We start from the raw sequence: 13,684 nt of genomic DNA on the forward strand, positions 1-13,684 counted from the left end.
CTTAAGAACAGGCCATAAGTGTGACTACATGCTTTTGTGTATTTCCAACTTGTGCCTTTTCTCTTCTCCCTGCAGGAACCCTAAGGAGATTTTTCTCTGATCTTCAAAATGACAATCTGGTAGAGGTCCAAGAAGGGAAACTCGAAAGTACGGGGGCTACCCTGGAATTTTTAACTCACAGACTTATTTATTTATTTTTTTTTACAATAAGCCTCTAGCAATTTGCCAAATATAATTCAAGTTTTATACCTCTGTCCTGGTTTCCATGCAGATTTCTGCTCTTGGGTTTCCGCTCCAGTATGTTGTCATTCTCTGTATCTGCCTGTTTGCCTCTCCAATTTTGTGGACAATGATTTGCCCTGTGATCCCACTCTTCTAATGAATCTAAGAGGAATTGTTGATTTTTCAGTTTGTTCAGCTTTTTACTTGTTAGGACAGAGTTGTGACTTCTAAGCTCTTCACATGCTGGACTGAAAACTGGAAGCATCATGAGATTTTTCCAGTGAAATAAACTGTTAATTCTAAGTATTTCTAATGTTCTAATTACAGTATGTTCACTGAATATAAGGTTTACCATCTTTTAAATTTGTCTATACCTTTATAACCGACAGGAAGAGATTTTCAGATTTGTCAGAAAACTTTTAAGGTCATGGAACAGTCATATTTTTCTTATTGATCATTAAGATCACTTTAAACAGATCAGCTTGCATGATCATCTTAGCAGTTCCACAAGTAAGAACAGCCTGTATTTTATTTCTTCTATATTTTATTTCTCATAGATGCCTGGGTTCCTCTTCTGGCTCAATGATATATATATTGACGTACTGTTACAGCTTATTAGATTTTTAAAACTTTGGAGTGTATTTTGATTTTGGATATGGACATTTCTCTCTCCCTTCCAACTATTATTTTAGTTTTACAAATCTGCTTTATGGTTTGATTATACTTGAAATCATAAATCATACTTGATTACAATGACTTTTTTTCAATATGTCACTGGAATTCATTTGCTGACATTAATTAGAACCTAAAAGCTGAAAAGAAAGGTACTCTAGTAAACTCTAGTAAACTTTTACTTATTTGGTATATTTTCCATGTCTGATTTTTGTATTAGGATTGTTAGCTTTCTTTTATTTCTTTTTTTTTTTATGAATTGGAAAGCAACCAATGTCTTTCTAAGGTGTACATCTTTGATTATGGTTTCTAATTTCATAAAGCTGTTTGTATTTTCTACTCAAAATATAAGTCAATATTGGCTTCATATAATTTATTCAATAGTCATCCACTTTGTCTAGATTTTCTTTTTTTAAAAATATTTTATTTATTTATTCATGAGAGACACAGAAAGAGAGGTAGATACATAGGCAGAGGGAAAAGCAGGTTCCCTGTGGGGAGCCTGATGCAGGACTTGATCCCAGGACCCTGGGATCATGACCTGAGCCGAAGGCAGATGCTCAACCACTGAGCCACCCAGGTGCTCCTATCTAGATTTTCAAATGTGTTGGTATAAAGTTAGCATGGTACTCTTTTGTAATTAAAAAAAGAAAATCTCTGCTTTATGGCTAATCACATCTCTATCATATTTGCCAAATATTGCTTATTTTAATGGTCTTTTAAAGAAACAAGTGTTTGGTTTTATTTGTCAAGGTTACAGCTTTTCTTCTCCATTTTGGCTTTTCTGTTTATTAATTTTGTCCTTTTACTCTTTTGGATTTACCTTGTTCTTTTTCTATGTCCACTGTCCAATTCCTTTGAGAGCCATTTTCAACAACTCAACCAGGTCTTCCAGCTGTGTCATAGCCACTTCATCATATGCCATTAAAACTTAATCTTGTACACTGGGTGAAGACTCAGCAGCCTTATTTTGCTTTCAAAATTGTTCTATGGCCTTAGACTCTTCTCCTGAATTAGCACTATCATGAGGGAAAATTCTAGTGGGCCTTCATACTGCTTATAAACCTTGCCTTTCCTCCAGTTTCATAATGAAAGAAAAAATATTTCTACTCTTTTTGTTGTTGTTGTTGCTGTGATCAAAAACTTAGCAAGGCTCCTTTGCAGTCTATTCAAATCCAGAAAAATAAGCAAGTCTTCATACACAGGCTTACTGAAATGTCATAATTTAAACTATATATAACCTTGAACAATGGTCCTTTCAAAATCCCCATAATCTCCCTTTCTAGGTATTCAAAGTTTTCTATTCCTACAATATATTTTAATGGTCAGTTTGTGTCCTACAGTCTTCCTCCTGCTTCTGGGTATACAGCTAGCTGACCCCTGAAAAACCACAGGTTTGAACTGTTCAGGTCCACTTATATGTGAATATTTTACAGTACCATACTATAAGTGTAGTTTCTCTTTCTTATGATTTTCCTAATGGAATTTTCTTTTCTCTAGCTTACTTTGTTTTAAGAATACAGTATATAATCCATATAACCTACAAGCTATATATTAATTGACTGTTTAGGTTATCAGTAAGGTTATTAACAGTTAAATTTGGGGGGAGTTGAAGTTATACATGGATTTTTGACTGCACAGAGCATTGGGGTCCCCTAACCCCTGCACTGTTCAAGGTCTACTGCATATTCAAAGGAAACATAATTATTACTTGAAGAGCTATCTATACTCCTATGTTCATTGCATCATTATTCACAACAGCTGAGGTATGGAAACAACCAAGGTGTCCATCCACAGATGAAAGGATAAAGAAATACAATATACAATGTAATATTTTTCAACCTGAGAAAAAAAGGAAATCCTATCATTTGCAACAACATGTATCAAACTGGAGGGCATTATGCTAAGTGAAAGATGCCAGTTAAAGAAAGACAAATACTACATGGTAGTGCTTATATATGGACTTTAAACAATTAAAAATTAAATAAACTTCCTCCCCAGGACATTTTTCTGTAATAATATCGAGCACCCTATGCCATTTGGGTATAGGGTGTCACATTTTCTTACTGTTTGTGCTAGATTGCAACCCCATGGGGTCTATCATATTTACTAGAGTATCTAGATTATAGTTTAACCATTGTTTTGTGTCATTTTGCTTTCTTTGTAATTTATTCCTCTACTTCTGGCATTAGAACCTAGTTTCTTCCTTAGGAGAAGTCCCTATGATTCAGGTAGGTTGCATGTCCCTGCCCTACCCCCCTAATTTGGGCCTGGTAAATCACAGTATTTTTTATATACTCTATATGTCTTAAGTACTTATTTTCTCTATTTTATCCTCCAAATTTTAGTCTGGTTATTTTTTTTCTTGACTTTAATAGTCCTTTCTTATGTTTGACTAATGTAATATTAAACCAATCAACTGAGTGCTTCATTTCAACTATTGCTTTTTTAATTCTAGAATTTTCCTTTGGTTGCTTTACATAGATAATTTTGCTTAAATTGTATATGTTGCCCATGGGTTTTCTTGAATACATTAATCATAGTTTTTAAATAATAGTTTCATTGAGATATAATTTACTTTCCGTACCATTCAAAATGTACAATTTAATGTGCTATGCATCTATTGCCACAGTCAATCTGACAACATTTTAAATCACCTCCTCCTCCAAAAGAGAATGAAACCTATTAACAGTCACTCACTCCCCATTTCTCCCAATTCTAGACAATCACTGATACACTCTCTATATCTGCAGATTTTCTTATTCCATACATTATACGTTTATACATTTAATATGTAGGCTTTTGTGACTAGCTTCTTTTATAGCATATTTTCAAGGTTCATTTATGCTGTAGCATATATCACTACTTCATTTCTTTTTATGGCTGAATAATATTCCATCAGTATGGATATATCATGTTTTACTATTCCATTCATCAGGTAATGGACATTTGGGTTATTTCCACTTTTTGATGATTAGAAATACTGCTTCTATGGCTATATTTGTGTGCAAGTTTTGCATGCAAGTCTAGCAAAAATGTTAAATTATAGTCTATTTTTTAACTGTTTTTTTTTTGTTTATGGAAAGATTAAGCAGAAAGTACAGAGTCCTCATATATCCCCTCACCACTCTATCTAGTTTCCCCCGTTATTAACATATAACATTAGGGCAATACATTTGTTACAGTTAATGAGCCAATATCAATACATTATTATTAACTGAAGTCCATAGTTTAGAGTTCATTCATTGTTTTGTACATTATACAGGTTTTCACAAATATGTAATGACATGTATCTACCATAATATCCTACACGGTAGTTTTACTGTCCTAAAGTCCCCACCCCCCCGATTCTGCATTTATTAATTCCCCCCCCCCCGACTTCTGGTAACCACTAATCTTTTTACTATCTCTAGTTTTACCTTTCCCTGAACTTCATGTAATTGGAATCATATAAGACAGCCTTTGCAGATGGCTTTTTTTCACTTTTTTCTTTGATATCTTTTCATGGCTTAATAATTTTTCTTTGTATTGTTGAATCCTATTTCTTTGTGTGCTATACCATAGTTTGTTTATCCATTCACCTATTGACAAACATCTTGGTTGATTCCAAGCTTTAGCAATTAAGAAAAGAGCTGCTATAAACACCCACATGTAGATTTTTATATGGACATTACTTTCCAACTTCTTTGGGTAAATTCCAAGGAGTATGATTACTAGATCATATGGTGAGAGTATGTTTAGTTTGATTAAAAAAAAAAAAAACTGCCAAACATCTTTCAAAGTAGCTGTAATATTTTGCATTCCCTGTAGCCATAAATGTGTATTCCTGATATTCTACACCTTCACCAGCTTTGGTATTTTACTTTTTGGATCTTAGCCATTTGATTAGGTGTGTAGTGGTATCTCATTACTGTTTTAATTTAAACTTTGCTGATGACATATGTGTAGCATCTTTTCATATGCTTATGAGCCATTTCCTTTATTAAATCATATATATCCAGATTTGCAGAAGGGAAGCTAAGATGGTGGCATAGTAGGAGGACCCTATGCTCATGTCATCCCTAGAGGACAACTAGATAACTATCAAATCATTCTGAATTTCCACAAAATCAACCTGAGTACTGACAGAACAACCAGCACAACTAGAGGGAGAAGAGAGGCCACATGGAAGGAGATAGGAAGTGTGGAGATGTGGTTTGGGGGAAAAATGGATTGTGAGTACTGCAGAGACAGGATGGAGCTCTACTCATAGAAAAAGGTAAGACAGAGAAGAACACAGGGAAAGCACATGGAGATCACTTCCTTGAAACTATTGGCTAGGTAGGTAGTAAGAGGGGCTGATTTTCATGAGTTTTCACAACTAGCAGCTCTCAAAGACTTTAGTTTTATTCTATTTTATTTTTTAAAGATTTTATGTACTTACGAGAGACACAGGGAGAGAGAGACAGAGAGAGACAGAGACAGAGAGACAGAGACACAGGCAGAGGGAGAAGCAGGCTCCATGCATGGAGCCTGATGTGGGACTCGATCCCAGGATCCAGGATCACACCTTGAGCCAAAGGTGGAGCTAAACCACTGAGCCACCCAAGGCTGCCCCCAAAGACTGTAGTTTTAAAGGTCAGTGTGCTTAGCTGGGATAGAGCCCCCAGGGCAGTGCCCTACTCCTGGAGAGAAGGCAGACAAACAACACTGGGGCAGATGATGTGATCTGAGGCATGCCTAAGGTTCACAAGAGAGACACCATTCACTATTCTTGGACTGTGTCTGTGAGGGGTAGCATTTGCAGAGGTGCTTTTCCAGGGACAAAGGAACCTCTAGGCACATTCTCCCACCTCTTCCCAACACCTGGCCCTCAGCATAAACCAGCTTCAGTAAACAGCACAGCACTAACACTGGGTGCCTAACCTGTTTACACCAAGTCCTGCCCTCCTGCATCTTGCTGATACTGCTTTTCTTGGGCAAGTGTGCTTAAGGACCAGCACAGTGGGACCCTTCCCCCCAAAACCAACAGAAGCCCCCACACATACCACAAGTCCAGACCAGCAAGTTCTATAAGGCTTCAGTTCTAGTGGAAGTAACATCAAGTCTCATTTAACGAGCAGATCAGAGCACATCTCGTTAAAACTTGCCACACTCTGGCCAAGACCAAACACTGTCCACTACAGGCAAGGAGAACCTCTAAAGATGACTGGCCTGAAGCCTACAGCAGCCAAAACAGCAGTAGAGTGAATGCAGCACACACCAGAGATACTTCCTGAAGCACCAATCCCTGGACACTGTATGACTTCTTCATAAAGGCATTACTCTCAGGAACAGGAAACACGAGAGGCTTTTCTAATGCACAGAAGAAGATAGAGACTTAGACAAAATGCCAAGACAAAGGAATTAATCCCAAGAGAAAGAAACAAGTTAAGGTCACTGACAGAGAGCTAATAAAAGTAGATATAAGTAATATGCTTGATGGAGAATTTAAAGCAACAACCATAAGGATACTCACTGGGCTTGAGAAAAGAAAGGAAGACTTTAGGGAGGCCCTTACCATAGAGATAAAAGAGCTAAAAAACAATCAGAAATGAAAAATGCAATAACTGATATTTGAAATTGACTGGATTTGTAATGCCCACAAGGATGGAAGAAGCAGAGGAACAAATAAGAGATATAGAAGATAAAATAATGGAAAATACTGAAGCTGAACAACAGAGAGAAGATTATGGACCATGAAAATAGACTTAAAGAACTCAGTGACTCCATCAGACATAATAACATTCATATCACAGGAGTCTCAGATGAAGAGAGGAAAAAGGGGGCAGAAAATTTGAGGAGATTATAGATGAAAACTTCTCTAACCTGGGGAAAGAAACAGGCACCAACAGGCATCCAGACCCAGGAGACACAGAGAACTCCCATCAAAATCAACAAAAGGAGGCCAATGCCAAGATGTATTATAATTGAATTTGCAAAATATAGCAATAAAGTAAAATTCTTAAAGCAGCAAGACAAAAGAAGTCCCTGACTTATGGGAAAGACCTATATGGCTAGGTGTAGATCTCTCAACAGAAACTTGGCAAGCCAGAAAGGAGTGGCATGATATATATATTCAACAGGTTGAATGGGAAAAATATGCAGCCAAGAATATTGTATCCAGCAAGGCTATGATTCAGAATTCAGAACAAACAGAAACTAAAGGAATTTGTGACCACTGAACTAGCCTAGCAAGACATAGTAAAGGGTACTCTTTGAGTGGAGGGGAAAAAACAAAAGTGATAAAGACGGAAAAAGAACAGAGAAAATCCGCAGAAACAATGACCAAACAAGTAATAAAATGGCACTGAATACGTATCTATCGATAACTCTGAATGTAAATGGACAGAATGCTCCAATCAAAAGACATAGGGTGTCAGAAGAGATGAAAACCAAGACCCATCTCTATGCTGTCTACAATGGACTCATGTTAGACCCAAAGACACTTGAAGACTGAAAGTGAGAGGTTGGAGAAACATTTATCATGCAAATGGACATCAAAAGAAAGCCAGAGTAGCAATACTTAGACAAACTAGATTTTAAACCTAAGACTGTAACAAGAAATGAAGAAAGGCACTATCTCATAATAAAGGGGACTATCTAACAAGAATATCCAACAATTGTAAATATTTATGCCCCCAACATGGAAGTATCCGAATATATAAAACGATGACAACATAAAGGAATTCATTGATAATAGTACAATAACAGTAGGGGACTTTTACACCCCACTTATATCAATGGCCAGATCATCTGAGCAGAAAATCAACAAGGAAACAATGACTTTGAATGACAGACTGGACTAGATGGGCTTAACAGATATATTCAGAACATTCCATCCTAAAGCAGCAGAATACATGTTCTTTTCAGGTGCACATGAGTCATTCTCCAGAATAGACCACATACTAGGTCACAAATCAGGCCTCAAGTACAAAAAGACTGAGATTGCACCATGCTTATTTTCTGACCACAATGCTATGAAACTCAAAGTCAACCATATGAAAAAATCTGGAAGTACCACAAATACATAGAGGTTAAACAACATGTTACTAAACAAGGAACGGGTCAACTTGAAAATCAAAGAAGAAATTTAAAAATACATGGAAACAATGAAAATGAAAACATGATAGTCTGAATCTTTGGGATATAGCAAAAGCAGTAAAAAGAGGAAAGTATATAGCAATACAGGCCTACCTCAAGAAGCAAGAAAAAAAAAAAAAAGAAGCAAGAAAAATCTCAAATAAACAATCCAAAGTCAAAGGCACAAGCTGAACAACAGAGAGAAGATTATATTTTATAGCAGCATTATCAATAGCCAAATTATGAAAAGAGCCCAAATGTCCACCAACTGATGAATGGGTGAAGAAGATGTGGTATATATATATATAAAATGGAATATTACTCAGCCATCCAAAAGAATGAAATCTTGCCATTTGCGACAATGTAGACGGAGCTAGAGTGTTATGCCAAGTGAGATATGTCAGTCAGAGAGAGAAATACCATGTTTTCACTCATATGTAGAATTTAAGAAGAAAAACAAATAAACTTAGGGTGGGAAAAAGGGAAATCAAGAAAGACTCTTTAACTACAGTGAACAAACTGAGGGTTACTGGAGGGGAGGTAGGTGGGGGATGAGTTGAATAGAGGATGGGGATTGAGGAGTGCACTTGCTGTGATGAGCACCGGATATTGTATGTAAGTCACGAATCATTAAATTCTACACCTGAAACTAATATGACACTGTATGTTAACTAACTGGCATTTAAATAAAAACTTTAAAAAAATCATATATATCCAGAATGTCCAAGATCTCACCATGCTGTGTGAGGTTTCTATTTTTCCTTAGTTTTTGATCATTTTGTTTTTTTCCTGGAATGTCAAGGAATATATGTGTGTGTATATATATATTATATACCATATAAATATACAATAATATTTTATATTATTGAATACTGGGCTTAATTTTAGAAAACTATAGAGATACTTACATTCCAGTTGTTCTGTTTTCCTTGAGTAGATTAACTTTTACTTTATTTTATTTTATTTTATTTTATTTTTTGCTTATGGCAGAGCTTTTACAGAGACTGATAACCTTAGTCCATTCTTAGTTTGAGCTCATTCAAAGCTGGCTTCTATCTTTGTGAAGGCTGATCTATTTAGGAGATCTATTTAGGGTGTGGCCCCTGGGATTACCACTTAAAAGTCTGATTCCCCCCTGTTCCCCAGTACCCTTTTCCTTGTTGGGATTTGAACCTCATTGTTATCCCTGCTTGTCAGTGTCTTAGCCATTGCTTTTTGCTTCAGCTCTTGCCATTGGGCTTCAGTGCTTGCTGTCTTTTCAACTACTTGGCTTCTCAGCCCCTAGGCTGTAGTTTTGAATCCGTGAATGCCCAGGAGAAAAGCTGTCACAAATATCAAGCTTGTGCCTGTGTTTCCCTTCTCTCCTGAATTTGGCCCATATGTCTTTTGCTTTTCTCTAATATTCTGATGCCTGCAAACAGATGTTCTCTTACTTGATCCAGCTTAGCTAAACTCTCTCAGCTCTTACCTGATCTTATTTCATTATTGAACTATCACCTCAATTTTTCCTGGGAATGAAATTTAAAGTTTTATGTTTAAAGTGTTTTTGGCCTTTTTTAAAACTTTCTGTATTAATTCAATTTCTATAGGGACTTGTTTACTTGACTGTTTTATCTAGTTTCTGTGTTATCAGTAGGAAGTAGCTAATGTGTTATCAGGGAGGCTACATATATTGGGGAAAAATAACTGATGAGTGAGTTGTTCTTTTTATTTTTCTTCTTGTTTACTCTGGTAGTCTAAGTTGGCCTTTTTTGAGTTGACCCAATTGCCCAAATAAGAAATCCACACAACAAAAACTTAACTTCACCCTAATAAATGTCTGCATGTCAGGAGGAGCTAGACGATGAATACTGTAACAACTTTCTCTGTGGGAGGATTTTGCAGCATTTCCCAAGACCCTTTAATTTGCCTTCTGCCAACACTGCTCAGGTTGTGGAGGTTTTCTGAAATTCTGTAGGGCAACCCTCTCTACTTGCTCTTCCACCAGATGAGCTCTTCTCTCTTTCTCTGAGCTCATTTGTGGGCTGTTGCTCTTGTTTCCTCTTTTTCTCCATCCAATCATAATTGTTCATAAGTTCCACAAAACCTTCAAAGCACATTCTCCCTCCCTGCCTCTCTTTCCAATACTGTTAAATATTAATAATATATTTGCATATTCCTATCTTAGTAACAATGGAAAATTGGAAGAGCAAATCTTTAAGTATGAGTCCCATTGACTCACAGAACACCTCTCCTCTGGGTCTAAGCTTGGGATATCCACCTGGTTTTCCTATAATATCTTCTCTGTTTCTCAATTTGTAATGATTTAGCTAATTCCCGAGTTGTGTGACAATAACAAGAGTAGCCATTAGCACGGCAGAAGTACAGCTTCAACCTAGAAACCAGAACCAAGGACTGGAAAATCTACTTACCAATAAGTTTTATTTGTGCTTTATGTTTGACAAGCGCTGAGGGCAAATGACAAGTGAGGGAAAAGCAGCTTAATTTAATTTAGTATCACAGATCCTTGCACTGAAAAAGAAAATGACATTGTTTTTGGTTCAGGTCATTAAAATCTGCTTTTGTGAACAATAGTAACATGTATGGAAAGCAAACACTAATCGATAGGAATAGTGGGTAATTAATTACCAGATCAGGGGCACAGATTACATTTGCTATGGGAGGTTATTAGAGAAGAATTCCAAAAAAGCACTGACATAGAGAAGAAGTAGGGTCTGAGATGAGTCTTAAACAGATATGTAGGAAGGAGAACAAAGAGCCTTGAAGGCAGGGAAAAGTAGTGTCAGGAACGAGAACAGATGGTTATGAAACCAAGGAGTGAACCTGGCTAATCAGGGCAGTGGTGTGGATTGGGGAATAGTGGCAGCAAGACTGGGAGAAGTTGGTTATGTGAAAGAGGATTAGACAGAGGAGGAAGTAAGTAGAAAGACAGAGACTGTGAAATGTCTCCGAAGGTGTAGATCAGTGTAATAATACTTGGAAATCAGTGGTGCCTTGATACTGTATGTTCGGTTTTAAGTAATTAGGGATACACTATAAAAGAAACAAACCACTGATATACTTGATATGTGCCGTGATAGCAGACACAAGAGAATGCATGCTGTGTATTTCCATTAGATGGTGTGTGGTGATAGAGGTCAGTATAGGGGTGGCTTCTGAGGAATATAGAGTGGGAAGAGGTGACAGGGCATTTTTAGGGTGCTAGAAATACCTGATCTGGTGTCAAATACTTGGGTGTATAAAGATGTAAAAATTCACTTATGATCAGTGCAGTCAGTGCTTATTGTTTCTATTTTTACCTTTAAAAAATCCATTAGGATAATGAGGCTGTCAGTTGAATGAGGAAAACTAGAGTCAAGGAATAGCCAAGATATGAATCTAGTAATAATTTAGAATGTGCTCGCCATGGAATAGAATGTCACTATTGGAAATAAGGGGAAATATGAGTAAGAAAAAAGATAAACTTTGGATGGTTGGATGAGCTAGATAAATTAGATGACTCTAAGAAGTTTGGCAGTGTTTGGACACTTTTGAACAAAGAAAGGAAATAGAGTTTTATCGAGCATGTGCTATGTGTCAGTCCCTGAGCTACGTTTGTACACATGTCACCTTACTTAATACTGCATCTTATAACCATAAGACTGTGCACCTGAGAGGTAGCTGGTTTTGACATTACAGGTTAAGAAAACAATTAGCTCACATTCATGAGAAGTTTGAAGTCAGAGGAAAGGAATCAAGAGGAAAGGAATCAAAAGGAAATGAGTAGTCAGTGCCCAGAACCATGAAACATACTTCAGAGCTCTCAGTAACCACATGAGAGATGAAGCCACCAGAATTCCTGAGCTTCTTTAGGGGCACAATGAGTCAAATAAAAGCCCAAGGCTTTTATTCTTGCAAAGTGATAAATGTTAGGGGATTAAATGGTGAAGCATTATGAGAGGAGAAATTACATGGCCATCCCAGCACAGAAATACCCTATGTTCTGTCTCAGCATTTCTCAAATTGGCCTTCCACAAAACACAGTTCTCTTAGTTGATTGGGGCTTTGCTCTGAGAAACAGGTTCAGTTGTAAAGCAAATTTGAGTAAAACTGAATTAAACAAAGTTAAATCAATTCTTTCATTCAAAACTTCTGAGTCTATACTGCAACAACGTGTAAGTTGAATCTTATAAAGGGATATTTGGTATACAGCTTTTCCCAAATGTTTTTGCCTCAGAAATGTGTTAATATCATTTAAAACCAATGTTCTGCAGGAGAGAGATGGTGAAATGCTTCTCTCATGTAAAATCTCCAAATCCATTCTTCCCTCTGCCTTTGCTCACATTGCCCCTTACACATGGAATGCCCCACCTAACCTCCACTTGGCAAAATCCTACCCATCTTTTAAGATTCAAGAGATAAGGAAAGGCCTGTATTACTCAAAAGGCAGAGAAAGAAACCCATGGATCTACATTCCCTGTCTAAGAAAACAGAAAATCCTAAAACCATACCACAGTGGCCTTAATTCTGTGTGAAGGTATTGTGTTACTTTGGGTACTGTAAAAAGTCAATGCACCGCAATATATATGGATATGAATGTTTGATCTCTGACAGGACCAGTTTAATTATTAAACAAGTCATTGTGTTTGGCTTAGCTCTCATATCCAGGGAATATTAAAATTGGAACGGTCTTGAATATTAGCCAGTTTATCCACATCATATCCCAGGTGAGGAAACTGAGACCTTCACAGATTGGATAGTTTACATTGACAAAAGATAAGAAAATCAGATACTGGCAGATCTATCTTTTCGATTAATAATTCTGAGATTTTGTAGAATACCAGGAAAATAGCTCCACTGCTACTGAGAAAATATGTTGCTTATTCATCCTTTCCTGTTGCAGTGACTAAGAGAGATAGTAGTCAGGAGTTATTTCAAGGGGAAAAACCCCTTTAGAAAACTCTCAATTTATATACAGAGGGAAATCCATCATTCATGTTATTTAAGTTAATTGAATGAGGTTTATCAGCTACATGGGGAAATGATGAAGCTGCTTCTCTAGGATTAACCTGTCAATTTGTTCCAAGGTCTCCCTCTCCTGGCATATTCAAGTGAGTTAATGGTTACTTAGCACCCAATTCAATTTGGAGTCCAGTATAAAGTTGGACTAAATCTCTACCTGTGGCATCTCTATTCTCTGGTAAGCTTGGGCAAAATTATTTCTCTTACGTTTTGACAAATTCAAGTATTAAAAAGGACTAAGATTTTGCAGGTTCTTTTGCCTGGATATGAGGGTAAGGAGGATCAGTGAGTTAGAGTACTCCTAGATTTAAGCATAGTCAAACAGGAAAAAAAGTCTTATGTCTGCAGTAAAAGAAAACTAATTAAAGTTATCTTTTAAAAATAAATTCCCAACTACCTTTCAAATGTTCTGAAATGGTCATGAAGTAAATGCATATGATAGGAAGTGAAGAAGACATCCAAGAATATTTTCTAAGAACTTGTGGATAGCAGTGCAGAGGGCAAGGAAAGTGGAGACCACAGGAGTACTAAAGATGATTTTGTTTGGCCATCATAGTGGAGTCAGAAAGAAAATAAAACAAGAATGACAGATGCAATGGGAAAGAGTATGCAGGGATAGAAAACCCAAAAGGAAAGTAGAAAAACAACAAGACAAGGTAAGGGAGGAAAGGAAGAGGAAAGATGTGAG

The 13,684-nt window shown here is 36.7% G+C and overlaps 1 long non-coding RNA gene across 8 annotated transcripts in view; it reads right to left on the reverse strand.

Moving 5' to 3' along the window:
- LOC119875975 overlaps positions 1-13,684 on the reverse strand; it is a 151,065-nt gene that overhangs the window by 130,994 nt on the left and 6,387 nt on the right. For all 8 annotated transcript variants that reach the window (XR_005354090.1, XR_005354093.1, XR_005354092.1 and 5 more), the window contains one exon: positions 10,407-10,506. This is a non-coding gene — a long non-coding RNA (uncharacterized LOC119875975). The remainder of the gene's footprint in view (positions 1-10,406; positions 10,507-13,684) is intronic.

The sequence above is a fragment of the Canis lupus genome, chromosome 1 (genome assembly GCF_011100685.1).
Source record: "Canis lupus familiaris isolate Mischka breed German Shepherd chromosome 1, alternate assembly UU_Cfam_GSD_1.0, whole genome shotgun sequence".
Taxonomy (NCBI): domain Eukaryota; kingdom Metazoa; phylum Chordata; class Mammalia; order Carnivora; family Canidae; genus Canis; species Canis lupus.